Genomic DNA, 24,036 nt, shown 5'->3' on the forward strand with positions numbered 1-24,036 from the left:
GTGGTTTTTCATGAGCAGTGTATCTGTTGATATAAAAGCAATTCCACTGTAAATTGGTTTTAGACAATTCAAGTGGTATTTACTAATGCTCACCATTAGGGTGTTGGCATCCCTATCTCATGTTCCACTTAGGAGTATGATAGACTTGAAGGAATAAGGAAATCTAGAGTATAGCTCTGGCTTCACCGGTTCCTCACTGTGCCATTTTGGACAGGTTACTTTGGTCTCTGATTCCTCATCTGTGTAATAAGGCTGCTTGTAAGTAACACTTCCAGCTCAACAGTTTATGTTTTTATGTCTGATATCTAAAAAAAATTCACAGTACTAGAAGTACATGAGTAGGTGTGTATGCAACACCTCCCATTACAAACATCAACCTGCTATGAGAATGCCTTCGAATCATTTGAGATGTCACCTTCTGTACCATGTGAGAATGGTTTCCTGCTGGGCCTTACTCTCTGATTGTAGAGACTGGGATCCTGTGAACGTTGGCTCTTCATGTGGCTGGGAAGGGGCTTCTTATTGACTGCAGAATATGAAGTTATTAGTCAGGGAGAGACAACAGGTAGCTCTACGTAAGTGTACTGGTGAATGTGTGTATGATGGCCAACTCTGATATTAAATCATTCTCAGGTCAAAGTTTTGTTAAGAGGAAAAATAGTTACATAATACTTATATACATATATGTATGTACTACTTATTATATATATGTAATATAATACATTACATATATAAATGTATATATACATACATATACAGCTGTGTACACATATACATATATAAAATAATGTATCTCAATGGAACTTAGTACATAATAATATATATACAACGGAGTAAAAAAATTGCAGTGTTATAGATTTTGGCAACAGTTTTTGATCTAACATCTTTGGCATTTAAAAATACATTTAAATGATATGACAATACATTGAATATGGTTTCAGGTAGAATAAGGCTGATACCAGGTAATTTAAATTGTTCACTCATCAGGTATCTGATATTTTCTCTACAACTTTATGAAATAGAGAAGGATATTTACAAATACACTTACAAAAAAAGATGTTACAGGGAATCTAAACATTGTGTTAGCCTATATTACATAGGAGTAATTATTATATACCAAACTCCATTCATATATATAATTATATATACATATATACACATACAGCTGTGTATTTATATAAATTAAATGAATTAACAAACAACTGTGTTATAGTTATTCATTTTTAAACTATCTGTTGAAATACAAAGTGTAACTTATTTGACAAATATTTGTTGAATACCTACCGTATTGACACATTGCTGAAAGTCTGTACTCTGCAGTTAATGATCATGATGTGTCATTTCACCTGAAGTCCATATCACAGTATCATTCATGGCAGAAAAGTCAGTAAAAATCATGACGGTTTAATCTCTCATATTAAAAGGGTCAACTGCACTTGCGGATTGAGTGTATGGGATGCAGCCTTCTGGTAGCGGTGTCCTGTTTTTTCCCAAAGCCAGCTCGCTGTTTGGAAAGCAGGGAGTGTCCCTGACCTGTGTTCTGTTTCCTTCCCTGGTCCACAGGGAGCACCAAGTTATGAAGAGGCCATTGGCATTTTCAGCCACTGGCATTTTCTTGACTTCAGAATAGAAAATTGGGTGGAATTTGGGGGAATCTATTGCTTTCATATATTTAAAAGATTTCACTATTTTTTGAAAAATTGCAACATCAAAGTAAGGTTATAGATTTTGGAAACAGTTTTGGATCTAACATCTTTGGCATTTACAAAATACATTTAAGTGATGTGACAATACATTGAATATGGTAGCAGGTAGAATAAGGCTGATATCAAGTGATTTAAGTTGTTTACTCATCATGCATCTGATGTTTTCTCCCTGACTTTATGAAATAGAGATGAAATGGAGAGGAATATTTACAAATACACTTATGAAAAAAGATGTTACAAGGAATGTAAACATCGTGTTAAGGTAGGAGCTTTATGCCTGTGATTGCTAATTTTATGTTAACTTGGCTGGGCCACGAGATGCCCAGATATTTGGTCAAACATTATTCTGGGTGTTTTTTGTGAGGGTATTTTTGGATGGGATTAATATTTAAATTGGTGGACTCTGAGTGAAGCAGACTGCCGTCCCTAGTGTGGGGAGGCACTATCCAATCAGTCGAAGGCCTGAATAGAACAACAAACTGACCGTTTCCCAAGCCAGAGAGGATTCTCCAGCAGACGGCTTTTTAACTTGAACTGGAACCTTGGCTTTCTTGGGTCTGCAGCCTGCCAGCCTTTGGACTGGAATTGGAGCTTTGGCTCTCCTGGGTCTCCAGCCTGTGCTGTACTCTGCGGATTTCAGACTTGCCAGTCTCTGTAATCATGGGAGCAAATTCCTTATAAAAAATCTTTTTATGTTCCTATATGAATTATAGTATATTATACATATACTATTGGTTTTGGTTTTCTGGAGAACGCGATTAACTTAATGTGTCTGTCTTCAACACTCAGGAGATTATTTCTGTGAGTTCCAACACTCCTTGTGTGGAAAATAGAAGGGCAGCAAAAATACAAGGAATAACAGAGATTAAGGAGATTTTGTCTGTAAGGTGGATTGGAGTTTATGGACAGGGTTGAAAAAAAAGAAAAGGTCCTAAGACATCCAGCAAAGGAATGCACCTTATAAAGAACAGACAGCATCAACCCAACTTAATTTCATTGAACTATTTTCCTCCTCATGCCGCTTTGTTGTTTGTAAATCCCTGACCAAAAATATCTCTATAAGATAAGACCTAAAGACATTCCTATCCCTTCGACTGTGCAAATAGTTTATGCGGCCTTCCTCAGCGCTTACAATATGGTGGTTACCTATTGGGCTCATCCTCATGTCTCAAGTTCCTTGAAGCCAGGGACAAGCACAGTGCTTGTCACTTATAGGGAGCTCCATAAATATGTGTTAAATCAACGAATAAATGCATGTAGGTTTTGGCCTCACGGAGCTGTTTTCCAGCTTGAGAATGTCATGAAGGAATTCTGCAAAATCTTTCTTGAGATCACATCAAAAGAATTTTGTAAATACAGTACTGCTGTCCGCTTATCCAAGATGAATGATGTTTGGGAGGCTGAAAAGAGCTTTCGGGTTGCATGTAGTTGATTCTTTGTGAACTGATTACGGGAAAGATGATGGGGAAAAGGTTTTGAGTGATTATTTTAGGACTTACTGTAAAGGGTTACTTCCCTGATCTCAGAAGCACATTACATCAGTACTCTCCCTGAGTTTCTGGATCATTCCAGCCCTGGGTAGATCCACTGATACAGGGGCTAAGGAAGGCAGGCCAGGGCTATGGCTGTCAGGAGGGACGGGATTTGGATGTTTGCAGAGGTGGCTTTTTATGTCCTAAAACCATCAGCTTCATGACACTTTATTATTTCACTCTCAGTTTTCATTATTTGTTGACTATATTGTCTTCTAATGTAGCCTGATCATTTGCTCACAAGAAAATACATATATATGTGTGTGTGTGTGCACGAGTGTGTGTATATGTATGTGTGTGTGTGTATATATATATGTATATGGAGAGAGAAAAAGAAAGAAAGTGAGCAAGTGAGTGAGTGAGAGACAGAGGAATAATGACTAGTCACAGAGGAAACTTAACTCTTAGCAACTTGACGTTTCTCATGCCCCAGAGGAGGAGTTTGCCACATAGGCTGAGATGGAGTCACATTTAATAGTAATAATTTCCACCTGCTGTCATGGAGTCTCAGATTATGCATACAGGTGGTGGTTTTATTTTTTTCCATCCAAGAATCTTGAGGCACCTTAGGAACATTAATTAGACCCTGGACCTCTTTGAAGTTGAGCCTCTACCCATATACACATGATGAAATGCAGAAGAGGAGAGGCTAATTGAGTAAAATCAGGACCACACAGAATTCCATGAGAGAGCCAGGGAGATGACGGCTTCCCGATCTGAGGCCAAAACAAGGAAACACTGAGAAGAGATGCCTGTTTGCCAGGTGCTTGAAATTCACCTGGAATTTCCACCTCCTGAACCCCGTTTCATTTACAAACCATCTTCCCTCTCCCCTCTTTGCTGCAGCACCTTACACAAAGAACATCTAAATCACCACGTGATAATTACCGTCATTCTCAGGGTTTGCTACCCCGCAGCCTACAGAGCTGAAGCATCCTCTGAGAACTTCTGTAATGGGTGCACCTGCCTTTCCGTTCTTGGTGAGAGTATATTTCCTTGTTTAGAACTGTTTCTTTCTTCTTCCTTCCTTCCTTCCTTCCTTCCTTCCTTCCTTCCTTCCTTCCTTCCTTTCTGTCTTCCTTCCTTCCTTTCTCTTTCTTTTCTTTCTTTCTTTCTTTCTTTCTCTTTCTTTCTTTTCTTTCTCTTCTTTCTTTCTCGGTCTCTCTCGCTCTCTTCTCTCTCTCTCGCTCCCTCGTCGCGTCTATTTCCGCTCTCTCTCTTTCTGGGTTCTTTCTTTTGTCTCCTTTCTTTCCTTTTCTTGTCTTTCTTTCTTCTTTTTTTTCTCTTCTTCTTTCTTATCTCTTCTTTCCTTTCTCTTCTCTCTTTCTCTCTTCTCCTCCTCCGCTCCTCCTCTTTCTTCCTCTCTTCTCCTTCTTCTTCCTTCTTCTTCCTCCTTCCTTCTTCCTCCTTCCTTACTTCCTTCCTTCCGTCCTTCCTTCCTTCCTTCTTTCCTTCCCTCCTTCCTTCCTTCCTTCTTCATTGAATTGAGATCTACCAGTAATCTTCCCACAATTAAATCCAGGTAGGAGAATATAAAGTTCACTAAAACGACTCGAGGCAAGGGTTGCAGCTCCCACCCATTCAAACTGTAAAAAGCTTAGTCACTCTGAGAAAGTAAACATAGTAGTATCTGGGTGAAGAAAGGGAGAGAGGGAGGGTTTAGGGTCAAGAAACCCCAGTGAGCATGAGGGACAGACAACTCGATAGAAATACAGTGTTTCCTATGCTTGAATTTCTATTGAACTTTTCAGTCATGTCTCTTTTCTTCATACCATTCTGATCAGGTCATTAAAGGAGGAACTTGGGAAGAAGATATCTCTGTATCAGCCTGGCCATTTCTTACTGCTCCTTCTGGGACGGTTTTTTTTTTTTTCCCTTCACGAGGAACTGTTCAAAGGATGCTCTTGCAGGTATTAGTGAGAAACATGGACTGATCTCTGAGAGAGAGGGACAGGGCTATCCACAAATGATAGGAGACTCAGTAAGTAATGGTTGGAAGACATTAATCATGGGCGCGAAGGAAGTGCTATGGTTTTGCATGTGTGGAAACACCAAGAACCTCACATAATTCCCTCTAGGATGCTGTAAGAGACAGCAGTTGGATGAAATGCCAAGCTGCAGCGGATCATTTTTAGAATGAGGAAGCATTTACGTGCATAAACAATGGGAAGGAAAAATGGAAGAAAACAGACCAGATCGAGGACAAAGACATAGGATAATTATTTTGTTGTTGTTGTGATAGAGCAAGAGAAAGAGACACTATAAGCACATGAAAAGCTTTCCTTCTTAAGGAGCAGCTCCCAGTGGTGCAGGTATCTGGCAAGGGCCTAATCATGTGTTTATTTGTAGGCTTATTTCGATGAGAGGAGCCAACAATGACCCTAAAATATATGAGGCTCAGACGTGGTAGATCATTTAATGCTCCTTTTGCCCTGTGTGGAATCTTGCTTCCTTCTGGGAGTTTAAAGCTGCCTCCCCTAGCAAGAGGTAGCCTCTCCTGGGCTCCAGGTCTTCTTCGCACACAAAGACAAGCACAGCTGCCCAGCAGCCACACAACTGCCAGGCTGCTTAGGGAGGGACAGAATGCCATTCTGTCTGGATGTGGGTGAAACTGCTGCCAGTTTCCTCTAAGTTTGCCCTCGCTTTCAAAATTCCAAATAACAGCACACAAGCAATCCCAGGCCCTCCTGGTTGCTGTCCCTTTCTGGAGTAATTAGTTGAAATGCACATGATGTTCTCACCTCATTCTGAGTTTCCATGGAGTCGCCACTGTCTCCCTTAACCAGGACCTGCCATGAGCTGCTTGCAAGGGACCTGGTTCCTGGCTCCCTGCAGGAGGGAGTTTGACTGTCCTGGCAAGCATACGGAGGACTGGAGAGGTCATTGGTTCTCAGCCTGGATCTGCCAAAGGCTTTGACCTGGCCAAGCCTCTCTGGGTGCTCTTAGTCTTCTTGGTTATAAAAGGACAACATCTTTGGTTCCTCTTTATAGGGATGACTCGAGGAGTGGAGGCTTGCAGTAAGAAGGGAAAAAGAAAATCCTGCATGTGGGGAGCCTGAAAGTTCTGCAGAGGGACTTGGAGTTAATTTAACAAACAGTAGGAAGCTCTCATGGCTTTGGGGCAGACATACCACACCATGAAAGCCAAACTGATTAGGTGAGAGGAAGGCCAGGGGAAATCAGTAACCAGGACTGGAGACAAGACGGCTGGCTAGGATGCTGCTGTGATATTCCAAGTTATGTGGTCATGAAGGCTGGACTTTGGTTACAGACCTGGAAATGGAAGATGAGTAGTTATCAGAGTTGGGCCAATGATAGTGTAGCCTGGTGTTTTCAGAGTGTCATCCCTTGATCCCATCCAGACCTGCTGACTCAGAAGCTCTAGAGCCCAGCAGTCTGTTTTCATAAGCCCTCCTGATGATTCTAGCACAGGCTAAAGCTTGAGAACCCCTGTTGTATACCACTGGGCAGATCATCAACAGGGGTGCAGAGACTTGGATTCTGCTTCACATTCCAAATAAATAGTTGAATGGAATGAAAGAGGTCACTTAACCTTTTTTTCTCTGTCCCCCAGACTGCAGTACAGTGGCACAATCTTGGCTTACTGCATCCTTGACCTCCTGGGCTCAAGAGATCCTCTCACCATAGCCTCCAGAGTAGCTGGGACTGAAAGGCACACACCACCACACCCAGCTAATTTTTGTATTTTTGGTAGAGATGGGGTTTCACCATGTTGCCCAGGCTGTTCTCAAATTCCTCAGCTCAAGCGATCCATTTGCCTGGGCCTCCCAAAGTGCTGGGATTACAGGCATGAGCCACTGTGCCCAGTCTTACTCAACAGTCAGGGGTCTCAGTTTCTGATCTATCTCTCATATATGGCTCTAAACTATTGTGCATCAATTAGGAGTTGTGTTCTTGCTGCATATGAAACAAAACCCCCAATAACAGTATCTTGAACACTGCAGGCATTACTCTCTCACACAGAAGAAGCCTAGAGTAGGGTGATCCAGGGCTAGCCTGGCAGCTCCTGTGTTATCAGGGACCCACGCTCCTTTTGTCTTTCTGCTCTGCCAGCCTCAGCGCTGGTATAGCAGCTTCCTATCACTGCTATAGCAAAGGGCCACACATTTCTGGACTAAGACAACAGAAGTTTACTGATGGTCCAGTTCTGGAAGTCAGTACTCTGAAATGGTTCTTGCGGGGCTGCAATTGAGGGCTCTGCCTTCCTTTTCCATTTCCTTGCCTTTTGCAGCTTCTGGGGCTGCCTGCACTCCTTGGCTTGTGACTCCATTTCTCCATCTTCATAGCCAGCCGTGTGGGGTGGAGTCCTTCTCCCTCTGCCATCTCTCTGGTTTTTTTCTGTCTCACTCTTCCCCTTTTAAGGACTCTTGCGATTAATTTGGGCCCACCTGGATCATCCATGTTCATCTCCCTATCTTCAGGACAGCTGATTAGTAACATTTATTCCATCTGCAAACTTGACTTCTCTTTGCTACGTAGTGTGACTTACTCACAGGTTGCAGGGATTTGGGTGCGGGCATCTTTGCAAGGAATCGGAGGGCGTTCTCCTGCTTCCCATCCTCAAGGCTAACTCATGGTCCTTCCTAATGCCTGCAGTTCCTGCTGTTGCGTCCTTTCGCTAGGCAGCATACAAGTGGAAGTGCGGATGATGGGGGTGCACCTGCCAGCTAAGTTAGCACCCACAGCACTTTCCTGCCAGCCTCTCCTGGGCTGGGACCGAGTCACTTGACCACACCTAGCTGCAAAGGAGTCTGAGAAGTGTGCACCTCACTTCCTGGTGGTAAAGCGCTCAGCTAAGATTAAGATTCTGCTCCTGTGGAAGAAGGGAGAATGGCTCTTAGATAGGCAGCCAGCAGCCTCTGCCACAGCCAGGCACAGAGAGGGTCTTGATGTTCTCTGAAACTCTTAATTCCCAATGATCCCATGACTCTCTAGAACTAAGGTGTAGGACTGAATGGGAGTTTTAATTTGAGATAAATGAATAACTAGGGTAGAGGAAAGAATGAAGTCTTTGTTTTCCACTTTCTTTTTTTCTTGTGGGGTGATTGGGTTCATTTATGTATTATCGAACATCTTTTTTTCTGTTTTTTTTGAGACAGTGTATTGCTCTGTTACCTAGGCTGATGTGCACGTGCCATGATCACTGCTAACTGCAGCCTCAACTTCCTGAACTCAAGTGATCCTCCCACACTAGCCTCCCAAGTAGCTGGGACTACAGGCATACACCTGGCTAATTTTTAAATTTCTTGTAGAGACAGGATCTCACTATGTTGTCCAGGCTGGTCTTGAAGTCCTGGGCTCAAGCGATCCTCCCACCTTGGCCTCCCAAAGCACTGGGATTACAGGCGTGAGCCACCACGCCTGGTCTTACTGAGCACCTTAAAAGAAGCAGATGCGTTACACGTGTTTGTCTTTACACAGGCACCATGTCAAAAGGGGCTTTTTGGTGGTTCATTCTGCTTTTAGCCCTATCCAAAAACATTTCATTGAGAAAACAAGTTGTCATTTCTATCTGCAGCTACAGATTGAGGCTAGAGACTCTCCTAGGGAACGTGTTATTCCTGGCTTTGCAGAGGTACAGCTGTGTCTGTCACAGTGCTCTACCTTCCCAACCAGAAAATACTTAGAAGATTAACATGCCATCCTTCAAGAAGCATCTTCTGTAAGATAGGGACCTTGTTTGGTTCGATAAACACTGGTACAGGCTCTAGCACAGAAGAGAAGCAGGTTTGCAATACTTTTCTTTAAAAATAAAAATGAATAGATGAATGTTAAATAGCAGTCCATGAATCTATTATCTTTATGTGTCTTTGATTTTGAACTATTCAAAGCTCTTCTATAAGCTTTGTTTATAAATTAGTTAAGCGCTTTCTCTACCTATTTTCTGATTGTATCTGCGGATTTGTGGGCAGACACTCTATTTTGAAAGATATTTACACTGTCAATATATTTTCCATTTGACAAGCCTACCTTCTTCCTTGCATCCTTACGGTTCAGCTGGAGGAGGGAACCAAATTTTATGGACACAGTGGGGACATGGGCCGCTGCGGGCAGTGATTCTGCCAGTTCTTTCTGTATTTTTGCTTTCTTAAAGTGGGGGAGTCCTGCCCGCGTGACGGCTCCTGGAGCCAGTGGTCTGTTCATTAGAGAAGTGGCTGAACTTCGTGATGCGAGTGTAGTAGGCAGGTCGGGAAGGGGGTCCTTCCACAGGAACAGTCTAATATAAACAATAATAACCATAATCATAATCTGGGCTTTCACGGGAGCTTTCATCGAGGAACCAAAAACACATTATGAACATTGACTCATTAATCTTCACAACGCCCCTGTGAGGGTGAATTAAATGTAAGTCATCATAATTATTACTGTCATTATCCTACACACAATTCCCAGATGCGCTGTGGCTGGGCTGGCATACTTTGGGGATTTTATGTTTTACAGGGACCCTGGACTTTTGGCAGAAGTTCACATCTCTCTTGTTTTTCTGCTTCCTTGCTCACTCTAGCTTACTGAATAAGTATTGAATTTTTTGGTGTGTGGGGGTCTGGATGACGTGAATGGGAAGTAATTTCCAACGCATGGTGATCCCTTCTTCTCTGCTCTTGCCTATCGGAAAGGTTAGGTATTCTGCACCGGATCCAGACCCAGGCCCCTGGAACCGATCACATGTTTTGCTTAAAAGCAAAATCATACATTTACAAACCACGTATGATGTTTATGACTTCAGCCTTATCTTTTCAGGTGGGGCGTGGGAAGTTTCATTCTACATGTAGCATCGTGTTTACTCTGATACCATTTAAATTAGAACAGTGTCCTCAGCACCAAGTGCCAGAGACCTCCGTGCAATTGGCAGCATCTTCTGCGTGTAGCTACAGGTCCCTGTGAGAGGCCGGCGCGCCTCTCCCACAGGTGCAATCCTCCCTCCGCACCCGTGCAACACCTCTGTGCCCTGTTCTTGGGAAAACAGGTTGCCTTGGAGTTCCAGAATAATCACAAGGAAAATTGACTGCAGAGAAAGGTCACTCAATTATTTAAGAGTGAAGACAGTAAATCCGCAGATGAGAAGTGCCAAAGGGTTGGATGTACAGATAGTTTTGTATCTTCTGGGTGTTTTTAAAAATGTGCAGTATTTTATTTTTATATAAGCAGTGTGCATGATAGGAAATCCAGAAAACACTGGAAAGTGTGAAGAAAAAAATAAAAGTCACCCGTAGACAAGTATTAAGAGTTAGGTACGGTAACATTGTCGTGTATTTCTTTCGATACTTTTGGTGTCGGTGTTCAAGTTTGTATTACAAAATTTGGGTTCTGCATGAATTTTGATATTTGTAAATAGATGGGGGCATGCACACTGGGAAATGGGAGAGGGAAAGAAAGCTGTGAGGAAATAGGGAAAGACAAAGAATCATGCAGAATCTCCGAGTGCTGGGAGGGCACGGGGCCACAAGGATCAGAGGCCTGACGTAATGCCTGAAGATAGTAGATGACCTAGAAATGCTTGCTTAGAAATCACGGAAGAAACCAGCAGTCAGCAAATCAGGCAGGAAGGGCTTCCACAGCAACCCTAGGAGCGCCTGTGAATTCAGCAGGAGCGTCCCACATGCTATTATTTATCCTCATAACAACCTGCCTAAGTGAGTACTGGTGCCTACAGTTGATGGGAGAGGAAGTTGAAACTCAGGGATGTGAAGCTGCCTTTGCCAAGATTATACGTCTATGAAGCAGCAAAGCTGGAATTCAATCTTGGGCTGGTTTCGCCTCTAAATCCCATGCTTTCTTTCCCACTCCCCTGAAATTCCACAGAGCCCTTCCACAGTTACCCACTTCCCGAGGAAGCTGTGAAGGATGAGAAGCAATAAGGGCTTTAGGGCTTATTCATTAGATGGTCGCTGGGTGGGAAATGTTGGCAGGTTAGAAGGCAGAAGGCAGAAGCCGGCGTGGGGGTGTTAAAGAGGGAATCAATGGGAGCAAGAGTGAAGCATGTCAAGAACACAGGCATCCAAGAACAGCGGGTGACAGAAGAGTTCAGGGGTTCATAACTGTTGCAGCAGAAAGCTGTTTTGAAAGAAATGTGTGCATATTAACAAGCTTATCATTTTCATAGATTAAAAGGCGAGTAGGGAAGGAGAGAATGAGACAGAAGAGAGAGAAGAGGGTGTACGGATGGAATTAAGTCCTGGTGAGGATGTGAGGGCAAGCCTATGTGGAGAAGGGATGAGATGACTCACTCATTCAGAAAATACACACAGTCCTCGCCTTCTGGAAAACATTAAGCCTGAGAATGTGGAGAAAAGGGAGCACTTACACACTGCTAGTGGGAATGGAAGTTAGCTTAGCCAGAGTGAAAAGCAGTGTGGAAATTTCCCAAAGAACTTCAAACACAACTACCATTCACCCTGGCAATCCCATTCCTGGGTGCACACCCCAAGGGAAATAAATCGTTCTACTAAAAGACACTCATATGTTCATCACAACACTATTCACAATAGCAGAGACATGGAATCCACCCAGGTGCCCATCAGCAGTGGATTGGAGAAAGAAAATGTGGTATATATACACCATGGAATACTATGCAGCCATAAAGAAGAATGAAATGTCCTTTGCAGCAACATGGACGCAGCTTAGCAAATTAACACAGGAACAGAAAACCAAATACCACATGTTCTCACTTATAAATGGGAGCTAAACATTGGGCACTCATGGACATAAAGATGGGAACAACAGAGGCTGGGGACTACTAGAGCGGGGAGAGAGGGAGGGATGGCAGCAGGGGCTGAAAAGCTACCTACCAGGTACTATGCTCACTGCCTGGGTGGTGGAATCATGTGTAGCCCAAACTTCACCATCACACAATAAACCCATGTAACAAAACTGCATGTGTACTCCCTGAATTTAAAATAAAAATTGAAATTATGTACATATAAACACACATATTTGTGTATATATGTATGTATGTGTGTATGTATATATGTATATATATAAATTTTTATATAAATAAATACATAAATATATAAATTATGTATATATACACAAATACATATGTATATATGTATATGTGTGTGTGCATGTGTGTGTGTATATATATATAATTCAGACCAATAAAAAAGAGAATATATTATAAAAACAAGATAATGGCACTATCAAGACAGAATAGTCTCCTTGAAGTTCTTTGCAATAAATAAATAACAACGTGCCAGAGAAAGTTAAAAACGACACCACCACCAACTGAGCCCTCTGCAATTAGACTGAGGAGAGGATCTAGATGAAGTCTGAGATGTTTTGAGGGGAAATGGCTAAGGTCGAGTTAGAGGCGTAGTCATACTTTAAAATGTGGTGGAGCAGAGCTAGGAAATGGGATTTAGGGAGAGTAGCAAAGGCTAGGACAGTGGCTGCTAGAATAGGACAGGAAGTCTAGGAGAGATTGGTGCAGGGGACTTGCTGAAGAACTGTGAGACCTTCATCAAACACAAAATGTACAGAGCCAGTGCTTGGCAGCTTCATGATTTCTTCATGATTTCTTTAGTATAATTTTGAGATGCACATGTGACTGAAAAAACTGGCAGTGGGATAACTAAGAATTGGAGGTTGGCTCGGAGGCCTTGGTTGAGTCAATGGAGCAAGGAACTCCAGGCTTAGCTGTGGTTGACAGCAGCGTTCTGGCCAGGGAGGGAGACAAGTACAGCAGAGACAACTGGTGTATGATAGAAAAGGGACAAAGGCTCACGCCTGTAATCCCAGCACTTTGGAAGGCCGAGGCGGGTGGATCACCTGAGGTTGGGGGTTCGAGACCAGCCTTGCCAACGTGGAGGTACGCCGTCTCTACTGAAAATACAAAAATTAGCCAGGCCTGGTGGTGCATGCCTGTAATCCCAGCTGCTCGGGAGGCTGAGGCAGGAGAATCACTTGAATCCAGGAGGCAGGAGTTGCAGTGAGCCGAGATTGTGCCATTGCACTCTAGCCTGGACAACAAGAGCAAAACTTCGTTAAAAAAAAGAAAAGAAAAGAAAAAGGAGACAAAGGGGTTGGGACCAGCCCAAGGGAACAGACAGCAGGTGCAATGAATATGAGACGGAAAAAGGGATGGAAGAGAAGGAGGTTTTGATTCCACGTGGGGTGCTCCGAGATAAGTCTCTTGGAAGTGGGATGGTTTCAGACAACAGAGACCCAAGCTGTGCCTACAGTGGGGTGGGGGAGATGACTAAACTGACACAGTTGAAAGCCCTGAGGTCGAGGAGATGGAAGGACCAGCTTCTCGGTGCCATGCTTTTCATCTGTGACACTAAGACAGATGAGTGCCTGCTAGAGAAGGACACTGACATTTTGCTCCAGTGGTTGATGTCAGGGAAAAGAACATGCCTTGATTTTCATTTTCTGGAATTGGGTATCACATGGGATGTGTTTACTGAAGTTTGGAAATACTCAGCTTTGAAGCTGGGATGGACCCTGTTTAGGCTTGGGAAGGCTGAACTCAATAGACACAAAGAGGCAACGCTGCAGTGCAATTGAACTCTGTAGGTGGCACGCGCCTGGCACTGCCTAGCTCTTGGCTTTCATGGCCCACCCTCCTCCAGGGACTCACCAAACTCTGGCAATACTGGCTTTAGTTCCTTGAATACACTAAGCTTGTTCCTGCCACAGTAGCTTGGAATTTGCCGTTCTTACTTTGGGGTTACTCTTCCTCCAGGGCCTCCCATGGCTTTCAGTTCCTATGGCTGACCCCTTCCCATTATCGGGGTCTTGCCTTTAAAGGCCACTTCCTCAGATAAGTCACCCTGCACAGTCTATCTGGAGCAGCTGCCCTCCTCTCTGGTCACTTTCTAGTACAACACCCAGTTCGATTTCCTTCTTGGAATGTGTTACACCCTTTACTTACTGTTACTGCTATTTTACTTACTGTTATTAACATTTTACTTACGTGTTTTGTGTTGTCTGTCTCTCCCAATTTGCTAGCTCTGTAAGGGTAGGGACCTTGACTATGTTGTCCTTCCCTCTAGCCTCAGAATTTACAATGGTGCCTGACACATAGTGGATGTTCAATAAAAATTGTTATATGGGAATGGAGAGAAGGCACAAAAAGATGAAGTGCTGAGAGAGATGTAGAAACAGATCTCTGAACGTATCAGCCAACACTGCAAGGCAGGAAAATATAGTAAGAGAAGATGTAACTCAAGGACTTGATTATGAAATACTAATTTCAGCATCAGAGGGTAGAGGCTAGATCCCATTTTAAGGGAGAAAAATGAAAGTCATGAAGGCACAATATATTTTTGGAGCTTGTCTATACAGCCCGAAGAAAGAGATGAAACATTGCAAACACGAATTGGAGCCAGGGAAGGTAAGGTAAATTTAGGATTGGATTAAAAAAAAAATGCTTCTGAGAGCTAGGAATGGCAGCATAATACCAACAGCAAAATACGAAGAAGGCACAGAAAAAAGATAACAGAGGTCACTAATGAAGGCACTCAATGGAAATAAAATTATACAGCTAGTGCTTTAGATGTTCAGAGTTTTGAGGGAGCGACAGGGAATGGAGCGACAGGGAATGGAGCGAAGGCAATGGGTCGGTCAGGAGAGAAGCTAGGGATGGGTGAGAACTCTCGCCATAAAGTGCCAACCTTCTCTTTGAAGATATTGACAAGATCTTGAGTAAAGATGGAGAAGAAGCGATGTGGATAAGAAGGACTTTCCAGGTCTAATGCAGAAAGCGTCATCCTGGGTTGTAGGCGTAGAATTCAATCAGACAGGCTATTTAGCAAAGAGAATGGCAGAATTAAAGAGAGAAATTCATTGAGGTTTGGTAATTATAGTACAAACAGGAGAAGATAAATATCTTCCCCATAGATTATATCGTTGTTAAATCTCAATAATTTTAAATATAATTAACGTTTAATAACGCTTTGGATTTAATAATATAGCTATTGCATGGGAATTGTCCACAAACCATTATAAATCTATTTGTTTAGGTTTACCAACCAAGTAATAAAGTCTGTGTGTAGCCTAGGCCCACAGTGTACTTATTAAGTGTCTCACTCAACGTAATTGATTGTAAAATCCACCTCAAATCACACCAAATAAAGAGCATTTTACAAGTTAATTAAAATGAAAATTTTACTTTCAGCTATTATTTCCTGATTTTTCTCCTTCTTCCCTCTAAATGTCTACCCTGGGGACTCTCCCCACCCCCACTTCTACTATATTAGGAATTATAAAATGTTATCTATTTTAGTAATCTTGTTTTCACTCTAGAACCCAAGACACTGGTTTACAATTAATGAGGGAGACGAAAATTGTTCCTCCTAAGGGAAAAACTCATTTTCCCTGTATCTACCTTTTTTTTTTTTTTTTTGAAGGGGATGGAGAGAAGAGGGCTCCTCAAACATCAAAATAAGTCATTTCCTGAATATATGTTTCAACCAAACACCTGCCAACTGCAAAAAGCATATTTAGATGTCAGTACAGGTAGATTTAAACGCTTACGCTCTGTTGCCAATTATTATCTCTTAACAAAACAAGACAAAACATCTTTTTCCCCTTTGGATAAAAATATTTCTACATTGCACAAATAAAATGCTCAAGCTGAGAGATCTTTAAAGATTGAAAAAAAAAGAGAGAGGAAAAGAGCATTGGAAGATATCTTTAAGTGAAAATGTATTGATTTCTCTTCAGAAGACTTTGCTGCATTATTACAAGCACTGAACTTAAAGACTGAAAAATAAAACCTACTCTGAAGGGCTTAGATGAAATGACCAGACTTATCTTCTTACTTTAGTGTCATGGAAGGGGCTTCAGTTCCGGAAATGACAAAAACGAAGTTTATGTCAATGCCGAACTTTTTATTTTATTAAAGCTATAAGAGTTTGCACTTGCCCAGATTTCAATGCTGAATTTTTTATTTTGTTAACGTTGTTTAAGAGTTTTCACTTGCCCAGATTTCAATGCTGAATTTTTTATTTTATTAACGTTGTTTAAGAGTTTGCGCTTACCCAAATTTCAGAAATGGCACAGGGAATCGATTCTTTAGAAATTGCATTCTAAATGTGCATGTTAGTGGTCCCCTCGGACTCTTGCATCACCATTAGATATTGAGTAATTAGCTAGATTATTAACAATAATTGCATTATTATATATTTATCTAATAATACTATCTAATTACTAAATATCTAATACTAAATTATCCTTGGTGCATGACCTTAGTTCTGAAATGTGAGGCAAATACCCTGAGGTTATTGTTCTGGTGGCTTCTACTAAGTTTTCTATATACAGATGCTTCTCAGCTTAGGATGGGATTACAGCTGGATAAACTCATTGTAAGTTGGAAATGTACTGAATTATGTCTAACCTACTAAACAGTATCGTTTAGCTTACCTCAGAACACTTACATTAGCCTACAGTTGGGCAATATAATCTAGCACAAAGCCTTTTTATAATAAATTGTTGACTAGCTCATGCAATTTATTGAAGACTGTACTGAAAATGAAAAACAGAATGGTCGTCTGGGTACTCAAAGTACGGCTTCTGCTGAATGTGTATCATTTTGCAACATTGTAATGTTGAAAAATCTGAAGTCAAACCATGGAAAGTCAAAGAATCTCTGTACTGGGGAAATTTTGAAGCGACCTAGGTCTTAGTGTTTGTAGTTTGATGTGTGCCCAGCTGAGGGTTGAGCTGTGGCCTGTCATTAATATTTGGTATGTGGTAGTGTTCTATAAGTATATAATAAATGAATGAGCAAACAAATAACAATAGTCTTAGAAGCAAAGTTTGGTAATCCAGTTGAGACATATTTCTGTCATCAAAACTATGTACTGAAGGCTGTGTGCAGTGGCTTATGCCTGTAATCCCAGCTCTTTGGGAGAACAAGGCAGGTGGATCACTTGCGCCCAGGAAGAAAAGACCAGCCTGGCCAATATGGCAAAACCCTGTCTCTACTAAAAACACAAAAATTAGCCGAGTGTGATGGCCCACGCTGGTAGTCCCAGCTACTCAGGAGGCTGAGGCTTGAGAATCGCTTGAACCCGGGAGGCAGAGGTTGCAGTGAGCCGAGACTGCGCCACTGCACTCCAGCCGGGGCAAGAGCAAGACTGTCTCAAAAAAAAAAAAAAAAAAAAAAAAAGGTATTGAACAACAGTTGAAAAGTTTAGATTGAGTTCTCTTTCTCTGTCTCTCTTAATGACACATACAATAAAGCTTCAAAATAAACCAAGAACAGGAACAACCGAAACAAAACCGGACAACAATAAACAGCTCTTAATGCTGACAACAGCCCATGGGCCACTCTCTCTCCTGCTCCCCGTGTCGGGGATGCAGCAGCACTTAGCAGAGGTCCTTGAGCCCGGAGATTTCCCATGAGGTTCATCCTGATGCTGTCCCTATTTAAAATTACGGCCGCAACTCCTCGCTACTGACAGTCTCAGTCTCCCAACTCCACAGCACCTGTCATCCTGCACAACATTGTGGTGCATTTTAATTTGAATGTAGGCTCCCTTGAGGACAGAATATTTGATGTCTTTAGATCAGTGCTATATTCTCATTGCCCGGAATAGTGCCTGACACCAATTAAGTACTCAAGTATATATTTATATATTATATATTTATATATAAAATAGAAATATATATAAAATATACATATATACTTATATATCATATAATATATTTTATATGTTTATATTTTATATATAAATGTTTATATATAATATATATCTATATAGTTTTTTGAGACAAGGTCTCGCTCTGTTGCTCAGGCTGGAATACAGTGACATGATCAGGATTCACTGCAACCTCCTCCTTCCAGGCTCAAGTGAGCCTCCCGCCTCAGCCTCCTGAGTAGCTGGGATTACAGGCATGCACCACCACACCCCCACCCCCGCTAATTTTTGTATTTTTTGTAGAGACAGGGTCTCATTATGTTGCCTGAGCTGGTCTCCATCTCCTGGGCTCAGGCAATCCACCCGCCTCAGCCTCCCAAAGTGCTAGGATTACAGGTGTGAGTTACCATATCCAGCCTCTCAAATATTTTTTGAAAAAGTAAATGAAAATCAGTTTCTTGGGAACAAATTTATGACACTGTGTAAATGTTGAGAACAGTTAATTTTTTTCTTGAACGATGAGTAAGTGGAAAGGTAGAATGTACCCATCAACACCAATATCTGTGTGATACTGACATAGTGCCAGCCACTGGTAAATTACAGCAGAAGTCAATTTGCCTTGGAGGAATAAAAACAAAAAGTTCAAATGATGGGACTATCTCATTGTGACTGACTCCTTAATTTTTGGACAAAAACATGCAACTTCATAATGTGATGTGAATGAATTTAGACCAGTAATGAAATACAAATTTTGGACCTTCAGAGCCTTCAGAGCTGGACTTGGGATGTGCACAGCTTGTTTCAGAACGTTTCGTTGCCTCTTTTATTTTCTATCTTCAAGTAATTTGGAAAATAATGCACTTGAAAACATGGGAACCTGTGTTTTGATTTTCAGTGTGTGGGAGAAATTATCAACCTTGATAATTCTTTCAAGTAGAATTGTTTTTAAAGGATGTAGAAAATTTGAAAATGTAAGTTGCCACCCTTGTATTGAAAAAAGCGAACTTTTCACATGGATTTGCCAGATATTAAATTAATTTAATATTAATATTTAACATGAATATTTAATGCATATTAAGCCAACTGAAAGGTTAATGTAATAGTGTTATTTGGTATATTTATTAATTTGGTATATTTGGTATATTTATATTTGTTACATATGTTTCTTTGTTTATGTATGTGTTTCATGTCTTGTTCTAAAAAGATTTTAGATGTTGTGCCCCACTGAGTCTTTTGGTTTAGGGCACTTTGATAAATACTATATTCAATGAATATGAGTAATGAGTTTCTATGTTAATTTTAGTTATGATTTAAGATATTAAGAGGCGCCTTTACTGTGGTTCTGCATTGTCACTTGTTTCTGGGATAGTAGGTAGAGATTTGGAAGCTTAAATATCATTCGTTTTGTCTGTCCATCAGGTAGAGTGCTTCCCCGTTGAATTGCACAAGGTGGTTTTGTGCCAAAAACCACTGACTTCCTTATTTATTCAGCCACACCCATTGGCTTTCAAATCTGTGAAAATTTAATCAAATGTATTCTCCGGGTACCTACAAGTTTCTATTTACTGCTGAGTTTATGCAAAACAAGCAAATATGTTTTTTGAATCTATTAAAATAACAAGAAAAAATGGTCATTGTAAGTATTCATGTTTTTGCTGAGTGGCTCCAAGAAAGAAAAATATTTACTCCTTTTAAATAGAGTTTCATGGCTGGGCATAGTGGCTCATGCCTGTAATCCCAGCACTTTTGGGAGGCTGAGGCAGGTGGATTGCTTGAGCCCAGCCTGGGCAACATGAGGAACCCTTGTCTCTACTGAAAAAAACAAAAATTAGACAGGCAAGGTGATGTGTGCCTGTAGTTCCAGCTATCAGGAGGCTGAGGTGGGAGGATTGCTGAAGCCCCAAAGTTGGAGGCTGCAGTGAGCTGTGGTTATACCACTACCCTTCAGCCTGGGTGACAGAGTGAGACCCTGTCACAAAAATAAAATAAAATAAAATAAAGTAAAATAAAATAAAATAAAATAAAATAAAATAAAGAGTTGTACTTTGAGAAAACAGCGATGCTTATTACACGCTTTATGACATGACCCTCTTCAGGCAAAAGGGTTCAACAAATTGTGTTAATGTGGTGGGTCCTGGGTTACTCTCAGCAGAGATTTGCTGTGTGAAAATCTGTTTGGAAGTCTTGTTGATGTTATCCCCTGCTGTGAACCACTTACCACCATCTCCATGTACTCTCTTCCCTGTGTGGAGCCTCCAAGGCCAGCAGGAACTGTAAAAGGAAAGTACTCTAAATCAAAACAAATAATTACCATCCTGATCCCTAGGGAAAAAAGCCAAAAAAGCATAGCAGCATTTTTTTTTTTTTTTTTTTTGAGACAGTCTCACTTATTCTGTCACCCAGGCTGGAGTGCAGTGGCACAATCTTAGCTCACTGTAACCTCTGCCTCCTGGGTTCAAGTGATTCTCTTGCCTCAGCCTCCTGAGTAGCTGGGATTACAGGCAAATGCCACCACACTTGACTAATTTTTTGTATTTATAGAGGAGAGAGGATTTCACCATGTTGGCCAGGCTGGTCTTGAACTCCTGACCTCAAGTGATCTGCCCGCCTCAGCCTTCCAAAATGCTGGGATTACAGGCGTGAGCCACCGTGCCTGGCCCAAAATTTTTGTATTAGAGTTGAAAAAAACCAACCAAACAAACAAAAAAACCAAAAAACAAAAGACTGAACCTCATGGCACCATGGAAACTCCCTGGGTTTGAAATCAGGTACCCTTCTTCCAAATAGCCAGGAGACATTGGGCAAGGTGCCTTCCTTCCCTGGTTCTCATTTGCTTAATCTCAGGGTTAGACCAGATGGTTTCTTGATGCTTTTACATCTGCAGGATTTTGTTTTGTTTTGTTTTTTCAGGTGTCCACTTTTTCCTTTTGCAAAATGTTGCTTCTCAGTCCCTCCACCAGGCTCAGTTTTGGAGTGTGGGCCTCGAATGATCTCATCATGTGTTTTCTTCATTATGCCTCACCTCCTGTTCTTCTGTTCCTCTTCCTGGAAGGACAGGGAATTTGACGTTTGTTTTGGGCTATTTCCCAGCTTCCTTAAGCTATTCCTTTCCTTATTCAGCCATAAAGTAGAGCTGACTCTGTGTGAATAAATTCTGTCACTGATCAATCGTTTTCTTAGTCAATTTCAGGAGCTACTGAATCAAAATTGGATGGTTAGTGTCAGTGAGTCCAACCACTCATCTGCTATCTGAATCACCTCTGTACTGTATCTATCTCTAAGGGTTTGATCATCCTGTCACCAATACCCAGAATGCCCTTCCACTTTCCTCATCTGCCTAACCCCTCCTCCCTCTCCGAGACTCCATTCAGGTGAGCTCTCTACCGGAAGCCTCACTTTCCACCCCTACTCCCATCCTTCAAGCCGAGATGGCAGACCCTCTTTTGTGTTCCCCCAACACCTATCTAGATCCTTACTATCTCAACTTACCACACTGCATTCTTATTGTATGCGGATATTTATCTAGGTCATCTTATTACCATTGCTTGGTAAGTACTTAGCACTTAATTTATCTTGTTGGGTAAGTATTATTTAATACAATTCAGTTCCTTTGGTGACACGAGCTCTCTTCTCAAGGAAGTTCATTCCCCTCACAACTACAAAATTTTATGCTGGACTGAAATCTCCCCCTCCACTTTGGCCATACAAAACAAACACGATCCCTTCTCTGCATGACAGTTGGAAAGACCTTTTAAGGCACTGTCCGACTTCCCTGGAGTCAGGCCAGACATCCTCATTTCCTTTTAACTATACTTTGTCAGAGTTTAAAGTCTTTTTACCTCGTAGTAACTCTAAGCAAATTAATGTGTGGTCCCAGAGCAACTTAGGATAGGGATGGATGGACATTTGATGTATTGCTGGATGTGAATGAATTACGCTGGTTCTATTGACTCATCAACATTCTATAGAAGACTAGCCTTATTGTGAGGGTTAAATGATGTAATACATGTGCCTAGCATAAAGGGGTGGTCCATAAATGTTATCAGGGTTATATCATATTTTCTCTTCTTCTTGGTCTGTGTTTCATCATGAGAGCTGACAGCAGGCATTGACTTGCAAGTCAGTGAGTAATTGCAAAGTCCTCTCAGTTGCTATCTTTCCAGTTTTTGAATCTGTGGAGCTTTAGATAACTCTTTGTAATTAGAGATACCATTTTGTGAAGTAATTTGTTGTCTGAAATAAGTTTCATGGGTTAACTCTCACTTAGGAAAGATATAGTATACAGAAGGATATGTATCCGGAAGTGGCTCATTTCTCTTAATGGTTGCAAGACCTCTGATGATCTTTTGAGTCATTCTCATACTTGTAACTAAAGGACACACAGTTTTATATTGCTTTCTGGAATTACTGGTTCAGTTTGTGAATGGGGAAACAAAAACATTTCTCTATAGAAAGGTAACTACTTTCTGATTGCAGCCTCATTGGCTCCTGCTATTAGTGGAGTCAACTGGCTCAGTCAGACATTCTTTTGAATATAGATTAACTTTTGACCCATGGAAACTTAATTCTGCATTCAATTTAAAAATATTATATACTGTTCTTATCTAACAATTGCCATAAGAAAATCTGAGAAGATAAATAAGTTTAAAAAACAACACTTGAATAAAAAGTTGAGGCATTGGGGACCATGCATTGGAGTTAAAGCATTTGAGTCGATGTATTGGAGATGCCACATTGAAGCTGACGCACTGGAGATGATGCATTAGAGTTGGATTGGAGTTAATGCTTGGAGATGGTGAACTGGAGTTGATGGATTGGAGTTGATGCATTGGAGATAATAAATTGTAGTTGATACTTTGGAGATGATGCCATTGGAATTGATACACTGGAGATGATGCATTGGAGTTGATGCATTTGGAGATGATGCATTGGAGTTGATTCTTTAGAGGGTGAGCTTATTAGTGATGAAATAAAAGGGAGCAGTTAAGAGGGTCAAAGCCAAAGGAAGCCATGAGAAAAAGAACTATATTTCTTAAAAGAGAAAACTGTGAAGGCCTGGACTGAAATTTGAGCATGGGCCAAGGCTTTATGATGAAGAGAAGACACACATGAACAACTTATTGGGAAGCAAGAGAGGAAGAAATGGGCAACCCGGTTGCTTGTCTTTGATAGTAGGAGGGAAGTGGACAGGATTAACCTTTTCCTCTTGTTCTTCTAAGGAGGGGACACCATAGCAAGGTTGCAATAGTAGAGCTTGCCCCTGGATTGTGTGTGATCAGGACACACCCAGGAAAAGACAAAGGGACAAACATGGTTCAGGAAATTGAAATGGAAAAGCAAAAATAAGAGATGTACTAAGCTTCAGCTGAGTAGATTTTAGTAAAAATTCATTTATATGTTTTAGAAAATTCTACTTACTGAGAAGCTGTCAGAATTGCCCTCAATTTTCTGCAAGGAGTTGTGGCATAGCTGTAGGTAAGTGTGTGGAAATGTTTACTGAAATGTTCAAAGCAGCGAAAGTTTGAATCTTGCATAATTCAATTAAAATGTGTAATTTGGTGATAACTGAATCAGAAACAAATACAAAGAGAACAGGAGGAAGGGAATGTGGGAGAATGAAACAAAGTATCTGTATCAGCACCCTATGTATTACCCAACAAATCCGTTCACAGGCTGCACACAGTACAGATCCTCTGTTTCTGGTGGATCTCGTCCGAGTGGCCCATCTGTCATGAACCTGGTATGGGTGTGAAATGTCAGTGTTCTGTGAAGGACAGCCGTGGTGTTATTGAAGGCAGCATCTTTGTTTGGGGTCATGTGCCAAGAAGATTAAAGACACAGACACACACCAGGAGTGAGTTTAGGAGCAGAGGTTTAATAGGCCAAAAGAAAGAGGAAGGAGAACAGCTCTCCCCCTTACAAAAGAGAGGGGTTTCAGAAGGGGAAATCTGACCTGTGGTGGAGAACACCAGGTTTATAGGCAGGCTTGAGGAGGTGGTGTCTGATTTAGGTAGGGCCCACAGATTGGTTGGACCAGGTGTGACATTTATGTAGCACAGGGAAGGCTGGCCACCCACCCTTATCTTATTATACAAATGGCCTTGCCACTTGGCCGGCACCATCTCGTCTGCTCCTTACTGCACACATGGCTGGCAAAGAGAAGGGAAGGTGGAGCGGCCATTTTGAATATGC

This window comes from Rhinopithecus roxellana, chromosome 11, assembly GCF_007565055.1.
Source record: "Rhinopithecus roxellana isolate Shanxi Qingling chromosome 11, ASM756505v1, whole genome shotgun sequence".
Classification (NCBI taxonomy): Eukaryota; Metazoa; Chordata; class Mammalia; order Primates; family Cercopithecidae; genus Rhinopithecus; species Rhinopithecus roxellana.